Below are 14,780 nucleotides of genomic sequence, written 5' to 3' on the forward strand. Positions count from 1 at the left end.
CAGCTGCACAGGGAAACATGCTCCTGCTGGCAGACACTGAGGAAGGCCGGGGCAAACCCTGAGCCACTTGCCCAGAGCTGGCACAGGCACAGCCTGGCCTCTGGGCTGCCCTGGGACAGCAGGGAGCCCAGAGCCCTGTGCTCCCCAGGAATGGCTCAGCTGCACATGCACCCTCCTGCTCCTCTGCCTGCCCCACAGCTCAGCAGCCCTACAGCTCCAGGGGCACTGGCAGCAGCACAGCTCATTGCAGGGGCACATGCAGGGCACAGCTGTTCCCTGGCAATGTGCACAGCCTCTCTGGGCTGCCACAAGACCCTTCCTGCCAGCAGGGATTGGCCCAGCTCCCCCCTCACCTCTGTGTGAGGCTGAGCCATGATTGCCTTCACCTTGTGCTCCATCTGGAGCTGCTCCAGGCCCCCCATGCCATGACTAGGAAGGGCAATGGAGAGAGCAGGGCAGATGCACACCCTTCCTTAGGATTTTGTCATTTTTGGCACAGCTCAAAAGGCAAACCCAGAGGTTTCCAACTCAGCGCTTCCTCAGCTTTCTGGAGAACATCTTGCCTTCACCAGCCCAACATTTTGGAGAGGTTTTCCCGCACATGTGGAGGCTTGCTGGCAGCACATTTCTTCAGCTGGGTGCCCATCACCTTGCAGAGGGCAGAGGCAAGCTTGGTGGCCACGGTGCGGACGTTGGCGCTCCGCACAGGCAGCGCCTTGTTCCCCAGGCAGGACCAGAGCACGGGCAGGGCGTCGCACTGGACGACTTCAGGGCTCCTGGCATGAACCCCCTGCACAAGCACTGCCGGGACAGAGACACAGCTCCTTACCCACCAGCCTCACTGCAAACAGGGATCTGCCTCTGCTTCTGCTTCTTGCCAGTCTCTCTGGCCAAGAGCAGCAAAATAGCACCCAGAGCCCCTTGGTCCAGAAACGGGCAAAGCAGCTGAGCATCCTGGAAAGAGAACCACCAACCCCTCAGCACGAATTGCTCCAACCAGAGCCTTGGCCCTGTGGAAGACTTCCTACCTTTCCTAAATTATTTCACAATCTCTTTCTGCATGAACAATGAATGAAATGTCCAATTGCCTTTGATTTCCATTAAGAAATTGTCTAAACCCACACTGAAGATTTGGAAATGCACCATAGAGAGGAAATGGAGAGATTTCTAATAAAAGTGATGATTCCATTTTTGTAACTTTGATGCCAAGTGCCAAATGTCTAATCTGGCTCTTCCCTGTGCTCAGTGGCACACAGCAAAGGGCAGGATTAGAACACACCTCAAAACTCAAGCCCACCAGAGATGGCTGCTGCCTGACAGCTGGATGAGAAACATCAGTGACCAGCTGGTGTCTTTGGCAGAATGCTTTTGGGGATTCCAACAAAGAGCTGTTTCAAACCTCAGGGTGTCTTAGATAATTACTCAGACCCCATTGCCTTGGCATTTGGGCATCTCCACATTTAATGCCACTTCCCCTCCCAATGGTAATGGCATTTTCTCTTATAATATTCACTGAAATAGGGGCATAGAGAAAGAAAAATGCTACACAGGGGACTGAAATGTAACCAAAATATGAGTGTTTTCTCACATTGTCCCTGAAATATCTCTGCTCATTTTCTGAACTAAACTGTATCAAACACAGACAAATATTTACTACCAAAAGGCTTCTTGCTTGGCAGATTTGGCTGAGAGAAAAAAAACTGAAATGCTCTGGAGACCATTCTTATTTTCTGATCAGACAAAATGTTATCGAGTAGGCATTTAATATTCTGTGGTGGAAGAGACTTCATTTTCTCTATGCTGTTAATCCATCAGCAGTCTTCAACATTGAAACAGCTCCTGCAAGTACCAAAAACCAATTCTGCTAAGCAGGAAAGGGTTAAGGTACCCATTTTAAGATGGCAATTCATTTGAGTTTAAATATAATTAAAGATATCGGTGACTACTGAACGTGAGGAACAGCTGTCTGTTCCTACTAAATCTCAGAGAGAACATGTGCTTTTTCTAAAGTAGTCCTAATTTATGGTTAATTCCTTTTTTTGAAAAAGAGATCAAAAGAACTGCTAAACTAAATTCCCTATTGCTGGAGATCTGCTTTATTCAAATGCTCTTTAAAGGGCCTTTGACATTCCCAATTGCTGAACATGCCCTTTTGAGATTCCTAATGAAGACACAAAGTGTATTAAACCTTGCATTCAAAGATGTTGGCATATTTAGCAGTGGATTTAGCCCCAGTTCAATCATGGCTATCAATCACCTTCACTACTGTATATTGAGATTATCCTTTTTCCATTCCTTGGCTCTTGCTGACACAGCAAGCTCCTCTGAGGAATCAATTATCAGCTGCATTTGTAGCATTTTGCACAGCGCTGACACAGGCAGACACTGTTTGCACACCCTGAAAGGCTCAGTCCAAGGCCACTCTGGCAGCACAGGCAGGGAGCCTCAGCACTCTGCTTCTGTCCCTGTGCCCCCAGAGGCTGCCTTGCACTAAACCCGTGCCTCTGATACCTCTGTTGAGTTCTGGCCTAAGCTGTGACCCCCAGGCTCTGCACGGTTCAGCCTCAAAACTTTCCAAGAGAAAAACAAGAAATCTGTGAGGACAAAACAAACTGATGCCCTGAAACAGCACTGGCCACCATTTCCCCTCAAAAATCACAGATATCCCTGCGCTCCCCAGAGAGGAGCCAGCTGGGGCATTTTTAGCCCTCCCTTTGCTGGAGGTGGTTCTGAGATGCCCCAGTGAGAGCTCAGCCCCAGACCAAGCGCTGCCCCCATCTCAGATGCTGCCCAGCTCTGCAGCAGCCAGGGAAAACCTGCCAAACCCACCTGCCTTGGCTATGGGGCAGCAGGGACACGCTCAGCACCTCCTGGTTTGGAGGAGCTGCTCTGCTGTCTGCTCACAGGCATTCCCTGTAAATGCTCCCTGGGAAGAGCTCTTGGCTCAGAAGGGGAGGCCGTACCTGTGATACGCTCGGTGACATCCAGCAGGGCTTGGCCACTCAGGTGATTCCATTGGTGGCTGGACTCTTTCAGCAGTGACACTTTATCTACAAGGGAAACACAGGTTTCTGCTCACTTTCCTCAGGTCATAGGAGAAAGGGCAGGGCCAACCCCATTTTATAAAATCAAGCACATTTCTGCAGATGTTTGAATCCTATTCTTCTTTCCTTCCAGCATACTTGGCACGGTTTTAAATTCCAAAAGAAAAGCTCTCCTTTCACATTTGTAAATCCAAACTTGTCTGCTGCAGCAGGAGCTGTGTTAAAACATTTCACATCAGGGACCTCAAGAGTTCAGACACATGGAAGCAGTGAAAAGGTTTTGCACCCCAGAGCAAAAAGGAAGAGCCCCATACTTGGGTCACAGAAAGGCACTGAGTCAGGCAGTTCCTGAGCTCACAGGGCAGCTGGGGAGGAGAAAGTGGAAACTCCCCTTGAAGACCTGCCTCTTCAACACTCCTTTGTTCAGGCATATTCCCCCAGTGCAGCATTCTCAGAGCTGACATAAATCTGTGTGGCACAGGAATTTAGAGCAGCCCTTGCCTATGCAGTTAATTGCTGTGGCCACCTTGCCCCATGCAAAACAACAGGTGGAACAAGGCATCCTTGACAGCTGGGTTTATACCTCTTTGTTCTAAAGAAATGAACTTGGTGAATCACAAGTTCCCCTTTGAAAATAGAAGAAAAGAAGAAAAGTGGAAAATAGGCAGCTAATGCCTCTAATGTAGAGTCTTCCAGGTGGCTGCTCTGCAGAAGCTCTGATGGGTCAGTGTCCCTTCATGCCAACAGCAAAGCTGTTCATTTGGGAAGTCAGACGGGGCCCAAGCAAACTCCAAACCCCCTTTGCCTCTGAACTGTAGCAAAGCTGCAGTCCAGGACCTGCTCTTCAGACAAGCAGCACAGAACCAAGGGCTCCTGGGACTGTTGGGGAATGCTGATCCCATTCCAGCCTGTTGGGGATGGTGCATAAGGACTGCACCTGCACAGCCTCTGGTGGGAGTCAGCTGCAGTGTTCCACAGACAAGAGCAGCTGTCAAGGCACTCAGCGCTCTCTTGTGCAGGAGAGACAGAGACGAAGTTGAGGAGAGTCGCCGCCAGGGCTCAGCCTTACCCAAATGAGCAATGGATTCTTCCAGTGCTTTCACAGCTGCCCCACGAACCCTGGGATCCTTTGAGTTCAGGTTCTTTGTTATTCCTTCCACCAAACCAACGATCACCGGGTTCAGGGCATCTTTCAGGGCTCCTGTGATTTCAGCCAGCACATCCAGCGCCCTCTGCTTCACTTTCTTTGGCTGTCAGATATTCTCAGGACAGACATAAATAATCAAAAATCTGTGAAGAGAACAAGCAACGTGAAAGCTGGATTCAAATGTCCTTGTTTGAAGAGTGGATGTAGCAGTCAGCAATGTAAAGGATGAAAGTGATCCTTTCTGTCAGGGCAGCACTCGCTTGCACAATTTCACTGTTTTCCTGTGGGCCACTCACTGGAATGGTGGCACAGCCTCATGCTGGTTGAAAGATTTTCTTCTGTTTTTAGGAGGTTTGGCTGGGGACCGAATAGTTCCTATGGTATTTCTCTCCATCTATAAATCATTAAATCAATTCCATTTATTAATGCTAAGAATACCTTTGCTTTGAATGCAAGCAGATGTTTACAATGTCCGGTTTTCTATACAGCTGTCTCAAGTACTGAGGGCAGTTATGATTTTACCATGGCTGGAGGAGATCTAAGTTTTCTTTTGTTTGTCTCAGAGGCAGTGTCTGGAGAAGTGCAGGGCTCTGATCAACTCTTCCAGGATCCAGACCATTTCTCTAAGTAACAGGTGGACTTCTGAAATGTAATGTGTTGAACAGTTCTAGGAACATGGATGGAAATGAGTAGCCAGAGCTGTGCCTGTGTAAGAAACGATGGAGTATATAGAAGTATTCTTAAAAAAAACAACTGGGTTTAAACCAACCCAGCCTGATACTTCTCTTCCCTATGCAAACCCATTTTTGGTCTAGGGAACAATTGCCATGCTTTCAGGGGCTGGATTCCCTTCACCCAGCTGGGAGTAGGAGAGAGCAGCAGTTACACCAGCAGAAAATTCTGCCATCATCTGATGAACAGCATCAATAGGCACCTGCCAGACAAATACAGCTGGACTGAAATAACTTGTCCTGAAGCCTGGACCTGAATTACATTTGTCTGGGTAAGAGGGACCAGCGTGTCCCAAACAGCCAGGACAGAGTGCCAAGACACACTGAATTAACTTTGCTGCTACAGGCTCAGGAAAGGAGCTAAAGGAAAGGAGCAGTGAAGATACCCTACATACTTGGGCAATGTTAGTGGAGATGAGCTGGGGGCTGGTTTTGCAGAGGTCTCGGAGGAGTTCCACTCCTTCCATCCTTGTCTGAAACCCCTTGGCTTCCAGGAGATGATAAAGCTTCTGGAGCAGCTCCGTTTCTTCCACAGCTGGAGGTGACGTGACCTGGGCTTGTGCACAGTGTAGGAGGTGTCCATCAGAGGGAGATTCCACCCTGGAAAATAAAACCAAATGAGGACCTGGTGGTGATAATTATCGTAGCATGGCATCCCCATAGTGGAAATAATTAGCATTGACTCCATGATTCCAGAAGGCTGATCAATCACTTTATTATACTGTACTGTACTGTACTGTACTGTACTATACCTATACTATACTGAAACTCATCACCCTTACAGACACTCTGATACACACAGACCAGATTGGTCAATTGAATCCAAAACACCATCACCAGTGGCCAATTAAGAAATTACTCTTTGGTAAATAAATCTCCATAACACATCCCACGTGTTCACAACAACAGGTGCAGCAAGTGCAGGTAAGAATTGTTTCTGATTCTTTTCTCTGATCTTCTCACAGCCTTCCCCAGGACAATGCCTGGGAAAGTTGTGCCTGCTTTTCTCTGTGGAGAGAGCTGCAGCCACAGACAATACCTTCAGTTAAGTGTGAGAAAAACATCTTGAGCAGCTTTCCTAATTATGTGATTTCAAGCTGGAAAATCATGAGGGTCTGAAGAACAACGTGGACCTCATGACAATCACTACAGGAGACAATCTGCCAGTGACATTCTCACCACTGCTCACTCAGGAAAACCAAGGATGAGATGCATCTGATCTATCTTCAGATGGCTGCTGGGGCACATAGGTCACATTGCTTTGTGGAGAAAGAGAGACACTACTGCCAAGTTTAAATGCCTCCTCAGAAGGGATGTGTGTGTCTTAGAATAAGGAAACTCATCACTCTGGAGAAGTGTCTCTACAACCAGGCATGACAATCTGCAAAAGCAGCTCAGATGCATCTGAACAAATGAACAGGGCCATATTTAAAGGATTCAGAAAATCAGTAAGAGAGATAAAAACAGAAACCAGAAATCCCAGAACTACACTCACATTTCATTTGCTTCCCTAGAGATCAGATGCACAGCTTTATAAACCCACTGGGAACAATTCTCCTGGATCAACCTGTCTCTTCCATGAGCACAGGAAGATGCTAGCTGTGCTACTGAGGCATGTGGTCACTTTCCTGCCACTGCTGAGCAAGACAGAGCTAAATAAATCCCCTCTGCTGTCAGAGGAGAACAGGCACAAGCAGCTCTGCAACTGCCATGAAGAGACAGCAAGGAGCAAATTCCTGTCTTAAATGCTGATTGCAGCACAGGGGAAAATAAACCAAACATGCTGTCCATCAAGCAAATTACATGGACGGCAGGAATATCAAGACAAAAAGTACACATTCAGACACCCGTTGACTGAAGTTGTTCAGGAATTGCCTTGCTCCTTGCTACTCAAACTTGGTACTGTTTGAGTGTAAGAAAACCATGATTCAGCCTGGACAAAGCACACGGATGAGAACTGCATCTTTGTGGAATGGCATCTTGCTTCCAGACTGAGATTTCTCATCAAAACATCCATCTGAAAACGACTCCACTCAGGTGAAAGAAAAGCCCTGTTTGAATTTACTTGTCCCAAGTCAGGCAGCAGAAACTTGGCCCTCTCCCAGCCTCCACAACACTGCCCTTGCCACTGCCCTGGATCGTCTGAGCTGCAGTCAATGGGTGTCTGTTTGTCTCTCCATTTTTGTGGAAATCCCTCCAGAGAAGTTGTGTTCAGCACAATGCACAAGTAGACATTTTTTATCCTAGAGCATTTGTAGGGAAAGGAAATAATCTGTGGCATTGGTCATCTCTGCCAGAAAGTTTTTCCTGAGGAAGAGACATGTAAAGCTTGCCATGTGCTTTCTCACATCTGACAAAAGTGCTCAGTACCGTTTGCTAGCAGACAATGTGGCCTGGGGCTCCTCTGAGCCATCGTTCCTCTCCTCCACCGGCTCCTTGACAGATGGGCCTTCAGCCTTCTGGTGTTCCATCCCCTACAAAGACATAGAGAAACCCCATCAATCTTTAGAACATAAACCAGGAAATTCCCTGTTGAAAACAGAAGTTAGAACCAGGATCACTGCTACCAAGGCTTAGGGAAACATTTCCTAACTTACAGATGGAAACAGACCAGAGATTCAGTGATGCCAACTCTTTGTTTTCAACAGCCCAAGGCAGGTTATGGGTGCTGCCAGACTGAGCAGCAGTCTAAAATCCCAAATTCCTTAGTCTTGAGCAGAAATGGGAATAATGCAAACTGGCAGGCAATGAGTGTTTGTGAAGGAAGCAGCAGAACAAACTGGACTCTTTGGGGGTTGGCGCATTGTGTTGGAAGTCAATTTGGTTCAACACTCACTCTCCCTGTGCCTGCACAAAGGCAAGCTCTCTTCTGTAATGTTAATAATAAATATAAAATCCCCCCCCATCAAACAAACAGAGGATTTTCCACTGGATGCTGCTGAATTCACCAAGCTTCTTCCAGCTCCACAGGGCTGGACAGCAGGGCAGTATTCCCAGAAGACAGACCGTAATTGTAGTAACTAGGATTGACCTGGACGTCTTTTGTAAATTTGGGAATTTTCTTGGCACTACTACTTCCAGTGTCCTTTGCAAAGACTCTGTTGTCTTCAGAAGCACAATTCTCACTTAATTGCTTTAGAGGGGGCAGAGTAGGGAGAACATGGTGGGGGCTTACGCTTAAATGTAAACCCATTTTCTCCCCTTTCCCTTTCCTCTTTGTGACCAATATTGAAAATATGCAAAACCCCACTTTTCCCCTAATAATATCAGTTCCTTTGTGGTCTGCAGATGAACAGGCTGAGGATTAACAGCTCATTCCCAGGAGCAAAATGATTCAGCAGAAGAGGAATGAGCTAAAGACAGATTGGGTATGTTTGATCTCATATTAGCAGTGGCAATACTTGCACAAAGGAGACATTTCTCCTGCCAAGCACTTACTCTCTTCTTAATTCTTGTCAGAATATCTTCATGGTCACAAGGGGAAAGAGATTGTTCCAAAAGCATTTTAAATTGTTGATGGCTGAGCAACATCTTCACCATCTCCTGTCCAAAATGCCTAAGGAAGGAAGGCAGGAAGGAAAAAAAACAAAAGTGAACAAACAAAGGAAGAGTGTTAACAGAAGAGGCTGATCCCTTAAACTCATCAGGTGCAATCCTTGCATGAGAAGGCATTACCTACTCAGCAAAGAGGGAGATTTACCTCACTTGACACTGCACAGTGCTGTCAGCTGAACACAAGAGGAAAGAGGAGAATGTGGGGCAACAGAAAAATAGCATTTCACTCTGAAACTGGGGGTGTGCTTCTGTGGCATCAAAGCATCCCAGGGAACAAGCAAAACACATCTGCTTTGTTGTCAGAGCCTGTTAGCAGTGTCTTGCTGCCATTGCACAATAATTTGCCTTTCTTTACCTGGCAGGGAAGCCAGGACACAACACCTCATGCATCTTCTTGATTATTCTATACTATGTGTATGCAGAGGGGCAGCTAGTTGCTCGGGTGTTCTTGGCAGCTATTCATGGGAATTTAATCATCAAAGGGAGGGGATTTTGGTGTTTAGGGTTGATTTTGCCACTAGGAAACCACAGTTTTTTTCAAGAAGAAATGTGGAGCTCACTAAGCCACAGATAACAGCATTCTAAAAATCTGCAGAACAGGTTTAGAAAGACTGAATATGTTGGCTAAAGACCCCTGAAATATTTCTAGGCAAGTCTGAAGTTAATGAGAAATTTATGTTTGGGATCCTTCAGTGATGAACATTAGCCACCACTTTGGCTTTGTTTTGTGCACCTAAGGCCAATCAGAACTGTTGGACTGGCTGATCTGAGCTCCTTTGATCTCAGTAAAGAATCCTTCAAGCCACAGGAAAAAGTTGGCAATGCTCCTTTTTGCTGGCCATTTTCAGGTTTCCCAGTACAGCCATTTGCCCAGGCAGCCCAGAGCAGTGGTCACAGCGCCAAGGCTGACAGAGCTCAAGAAGAGTTTGGACAATGCTCTCAAGCACATGGAGTGACTCTTGGGGTGTCCTGCACATGGCCAGGGGATGGACTCGATGATCCTGATGGGCCCTTCCAACTCAGCATATTCCATGATTCTATGACCCTTATTCACACCGTTAGGTAACTTCATTTTCCCTTTAGTTTCCACTCTTGTGTGGTTTCACTTTTATAGCCAGACACAAAACGGTTTTCCTGTTTTGGGAGGTGAAATGAAGATCATTACCTTGTGTCCTTGTGACAGTCCTGAGCAAGCTTCCCTGCCACGTGTGGCAGCCTCTCAGCCCTGGGTGTGCCTGCGAGCTGGGTGACTCCAATTCTCTCCATCAGGGACAGGAGGAGCTGGGCCGTGCACTCGCGCACCGGGGCGGGGCGGCTGCTGGGGAGGAGAGAGCAAACCCTGGGCACATACCTGATTCCCACTCTTTCCCATGAGTGTTAGAATCCTACCCATTGGCCCAGGCCCTGCTCTAGGAAAACACATCAAGCCCTTTGTGATTCTGCAGCACAACCCAATGAATCTGCTTCTTGCCCGTAACAGCTGCCAGTGCTGTGCTCTCAGATAAGACCTGGTGGGGCTGAGACCAGAGCCCAGTGGATTCTGTGTCTGCCATCACCTGTTGGGACAAAAAGGGCACTGATCCACCCCTCGGTGTGGCTGATCTCAAAGCCCATCCTGGTGTGTCCTGAATGGGGGCAACAGCTTGTCCGGGGCCCAGGCTCACTCTGGCTTCTTCCCATCAGTGCCTGTCAGTGCTCATGCTTGGGCTTTGCCAGCCTTGTTGCGGTCGCTGCCCTGTCCCTGAGGGCTGGAGGGACTGCAGAGGCTGGAGCCTTCCTTAGCTGGGAGAGGGGCATCTTGGAGCTCAGCCTGCTCATAAACAGGTCAGGGTCCTGATGCTGAAAGCCCCGTCAGGATCAGTTACAGCTTGAGCTGCTCTGGTTTACAAATGGGAAGGCATTCCTTTTGCAAACTGCTGAAAGGTGGGGAAGATGTCCTCCTCTCCTGGGATTGCAGGTCCCTGTGCTTTGTTTCCTGTCAAGAGAACTCTTCAAAAGACTGTACAAATCAGTCTCTGTGCTGGCCACTTGTGCTGCAGAGCTGTCTGCCTGGTTGTGGTCGTTGTTACCCCGCCGACCACAAAGGGCTCAGAGCTCCAGGCGCTGGGGCTGCCTTTTGTATCTCCTGGAAGCTGGGATCTCTGCTTTAAAGTCAGCATCTTGCATTTTGTTTCCCTCAGGGAGAATGGTGAACCCCACTGAAAATCCCCATATGAAATACACACATCTGAATTATATTTGCAGCGGGTGAGTCCAACAGCAGTTACTCCTGTACAACCATGGGCCAGGTGTTTTTCTGGTGGAATGTCTATCCAGCGTGAAGTCAGGCCAGCTGCAAAGATGTTCACACACTGGGGATAGATTGTCCCATCTCTCAATGCTGCTCAGAATTTGTGAGTGGGCTCAGAAGGCATTGTCAGAGATGCCTTGCTACCGAGGTCTTGCCTGCATCAAGGAACAGGACCTGGAAGGTCTCCTTGTCTCTCAAGTGTGGGACAGCTCTGTGTCAATTTCTTTAGCATTTTTTGTATGTCTCAAAATCATACTGGCACACTAATGAAAAGAGAAGAAACTTGCTTGCCTGAAAGAGCAACCTATGCCCTATCAAAGCTGTGAGATAACAGTTCCCAGGAACAATTCTTTCCCCTGGTTTGAAGAAGAAAACACTCTGTGGTTAGGATAGGAACCACACCGTTTAGACAGTGAAACCCAAGAGGAAAGACTAAACTCCCTTTAGAAGTTGAACCCCAGTGCTTCAGGAACAGGCCCAGTGCCCACGCACTTGAGAGGAAAATGCATCATCTGCCTTCTGGCAGAGCCCTCCTGCATCCTGCAGGTTTTGACACTTCCAGCAGAGATTTCCTGTGTGGGCTGGCTTTCACTGCAAGGTCTAAACAGCTTCTCCTTTCTCTGCTTCTGTTTTGTTTCTAGGGGGTTTGGAGATGTTTACAGAGCACTCGACACTGCCACAGGAGGAGAGGTAAATGTCAACAGCCTCTGCAGACTCTGCTGCACTCGAGGGCTTTCCCCTCTGGTGTGAGCTGTGGCTGGAGCTTTGGGCAGAGCTGTGCTGAAAAGGCACAAGAAGCACAGACTGGTGCCAGCCCACAGAACACATTTGGGACTTTGTCCTCCTCAGCTGCCAGAAGGAAGGCACGGAGGGCAGCGGTTCCTTTCAGAGAAGGACGCGCTCACTCGCTCTCCATTGCTAAAACAAAGGTGGTGCCTTTGAGCACCTCACTGCTCTTTGGGGCTACAGCTTCAGAGTCCTGAATTCTCATTTCTGGCTGCCAGCAAATCCATCTGAAAGTTACTGGTAGTTCCTTGGCCACCTGCAGTGCTGCTCTTGGGAACTGCACGTAGGGAGAGATCTGCAAGGCGTCCCTGAAAGCCCTAAGCCCTGCCCATATCCCAAGATGTATCCATAGAGTATTAAGGCATGGATTACTTCTTCTGAGTGCCAAACAAAGCAGCAGAGAGTGCGGTCAGAGGTTTGTGGGTGATAACTGAGACACCGCTGTTACCAAGTGGTCAAGGCAAAATGTCAGTGGCCCCACGTGTCCTGTAACTGGCTCCCAAGGGAGCAGAGAAATGGGCTGTTGGAATGTCAGTTCCTAATTACTGCAGTGCCTAATCACAAGGCAATTTGGCACAGCTCAGCCGTGTCATTGCAAAATCACTCGCTCCACGTGCCTTGTGGTCTCGTGCCACCAACCTCCCAAGTTACTGATTTTCAATGTCATTTTAGGTGGCAATTAAAAACATAAATCTTCAAGGAGTGAGGAGGAAGGAGCTAACCTTTAATGAAATAATGATCATGAAGAGGTATAGGAGTCCCAATGTTGTGAATTATTTAGACAGGTGAGAGGCCATGGTCTTATCCCATGGATGTGTGTTTACATAAAGCAAACATTAGAGGTTAAAAACCCACTTTGGTCAGTGGCAGCAAGTAAAGCTGTTAATTTTTATTTATTCATATTTCTCTACTCATCTCCAATGGATGAGAAGAGAGTGCATCTTGTCTGCATGAGTCTTCCCTGGCACACCTAGTTTGATAATTACTCCAAAATTATTCAATACCTGGATCAGCTGTATCTTCCTAACTCAATAGCCTCAAAGTTCACTGCCTCCACATTTATTTGGGATTGATTTTTTAAAGTTTCTTAAGTGCAGATGAAGCATCCTAAAGTGGATTTCCCTTGGATTGTTGCCCCTCTTTGCCATTGCTATGCATGCCAGGAAGACTAGGTGCTTATTTCCAGAAACACCATGCCTGACAGGTTTTTTATCTGGGCTGTTTCTAAACTGCACTTTTCATTTGCTGCCCATCTAAGACATCTCCTTTTTCACAGATGTGTCTTTCTCTTTGAGACTGCACAGATTGCAAACAATGCACAGCCAAGAGGGAATATCTATTCCTTTGATTCTGTCCTGGTGACAAAGGCATCTGGAAATAAGAAACCTGGAAGCAAAAATCAATGTAGCCATGCATGTTCATCTCCATGCCCTTGTTTCCTTCTTTCAGCTACCTTCTAGGCGAGGAACTCTTGCTGGTTATAGAGTACATGGATGGAGGTGTCCTGAGCGATATCGTCAGCCAGACCTGCCTGTCTGAAGATGAGACAGCAGCCATCAGTTGGGAGGTCAGCAATCCCAGCTGTGTTTCCAAGGGCTTGGGCAGGATTGTCTGGGAAACAGGGGCTCAGAACAGGAGAGGTTTCCTGTGCCAAGCTTTGTTTCTGTGTTGCTGGTATGCTATGGGCAAGTAAAGGCATCTCAAGTGAAAGGCCTGCCAGTGCCCCTGCACTCCCTGTACTCAGTGCCAGTACTCTTATCTCCTGCTGTTGTATTCTCGCTCTGTCTCTTGTATTTGTATTTGCTGTCCTCCACTTTGCCTCTCTAAATGTTTGCCTGGAGTCTGTCTTCACTGCATTCCTTGCCTGTGAAAGCAAAGGTGCTGGTGGCAGGATTTGAAACAAACAGCAAAGAAAAAAGAGAGAGACTCGTTTCTCTCAGTCCTCAGCTAAAAAGGATAGGAGTGCAGCCAGAATGCTCTTTGCTTCTGAGCACATGCACTGCAGCAGGAGTCATCCTGGCTGGTTGGCAGGGGACAGCCTACAACAGCAGGTGCTGTTGCTCTTTCAAAAGCTGACATGCCTTTCCTCAGAAAGGTCCTGCTCTGCAGGTGTTGGAGCAGCAAGCTCTTCCTCTCAGTGGCCATTACTGTTCTGTCATTACTCCCCATTCCCCTGGAGAGGGAATCTTTCAGATTCTTTGTTTCCTTTCTTGTGTGATGAAATCACATCACTCATTTTTGCCCTTCTGTTTCTGTTTTCTCGCTCAGTGCCTGCAAGGACTGGATTTTCTTCATTCAAATGATGTGATCCATCGAGATGTGAAGAGTGACAACATCCTTCTCAAAACCGACGGTTCTGTCAAACTGGGTCAGTATATTCTTGGTCAGGTGCAGCATTCCAGGGATGTGGGTGTGGGGCTGCTTGGAGTGACTGCCAGCTCCCCAAAAATGGTGCTAGTGGCAGTGCAGGGACCCCTGCTGCGAGCTGAAGGCACAGTTGCAACATGCACAGAGGTATAAGGAGCCACAAGCAGTCAAGAGTGGCCTTGCTCTGTGTGTGTCCCTTCCAGAGGGAGGGAGTTAAAAGTCCAAAGTTTCCAAAGAACAAAAGCCACTGCTAGAGGCAGTGAAAAAAATGGGGGGATTTTTAAAGTCACCAATGCCAGGAGATTCAACAGCACATTTTCAAACTTCCACTGGGGAATTCTTTTGCTTGCTTTCCTAATTGCACAGAATTCAGATAAAACCAGTATTTTGTTTTCTCCTTAGCTGATTTTGGCCTTGCTACTCAGCTCACCCCTGAGCAGAGCAGATGGTGCTCGGTAACCGGGACTCCTTGGTGGATGGCACCTGAAGTGGTGACAGGTCAACCATATGGCCCCAAAGTGGACATATGGTCTTTTGGAATTGTGGGAATTGAAATGATAGAACAAGAACCTCCTTACCTGAGTGAAAGTTCTGGCACGGTAAGGAGCAAATACTCACTGATCCCACTGTCTTTCTCACCTGTCCCATGTCCTGTGTGCCACTGGAAAAAATCCCATTGCCATCCGCTGGAACTACTTCCACCAAGGTCCCCTCCTACAAATGTCCCTGCAACACATCAGCATCTGCTGTACTTTTGGTTGTATCAGTGGGGAATTCAAGCCTTACCACATGCAAACAAACTCCAAACAAACAAAGTGTTCTCAGGCAACACTTTCATTTGGGTTAGTGGTTCCAGTTCT

General features: G+C 47.6%; 1 pseudogene; it reads right to left on the reverse strand.

Annotated features, from left to right (window-relative positions):
• Positions 1-14,780, reverse strand: part of LOC128943500 (zinc finger protein 850-like) — a 443,444-nt pseudogene that overhangs the window by 179,733 nt on the left and 248,931 nt on the right.

This window comes from Melozone crissalis, unplaced genomic scaffold (genome assembly GCF_028551555.1).
Source record: "Melozone crissalis strain CALT ecotype California unplaced genomic scaffold, PUWL_Pcris_2 ptg000046l_1, whole genome shotgun sequence".
In the NCBI taxonomy this organism is placed as follows: domain Eukaryota; kingdom Metazoa; phylum Chordata; class Aves; order Passeriformes; family Passerellidae; genus Melozone; species Melozone crissalis.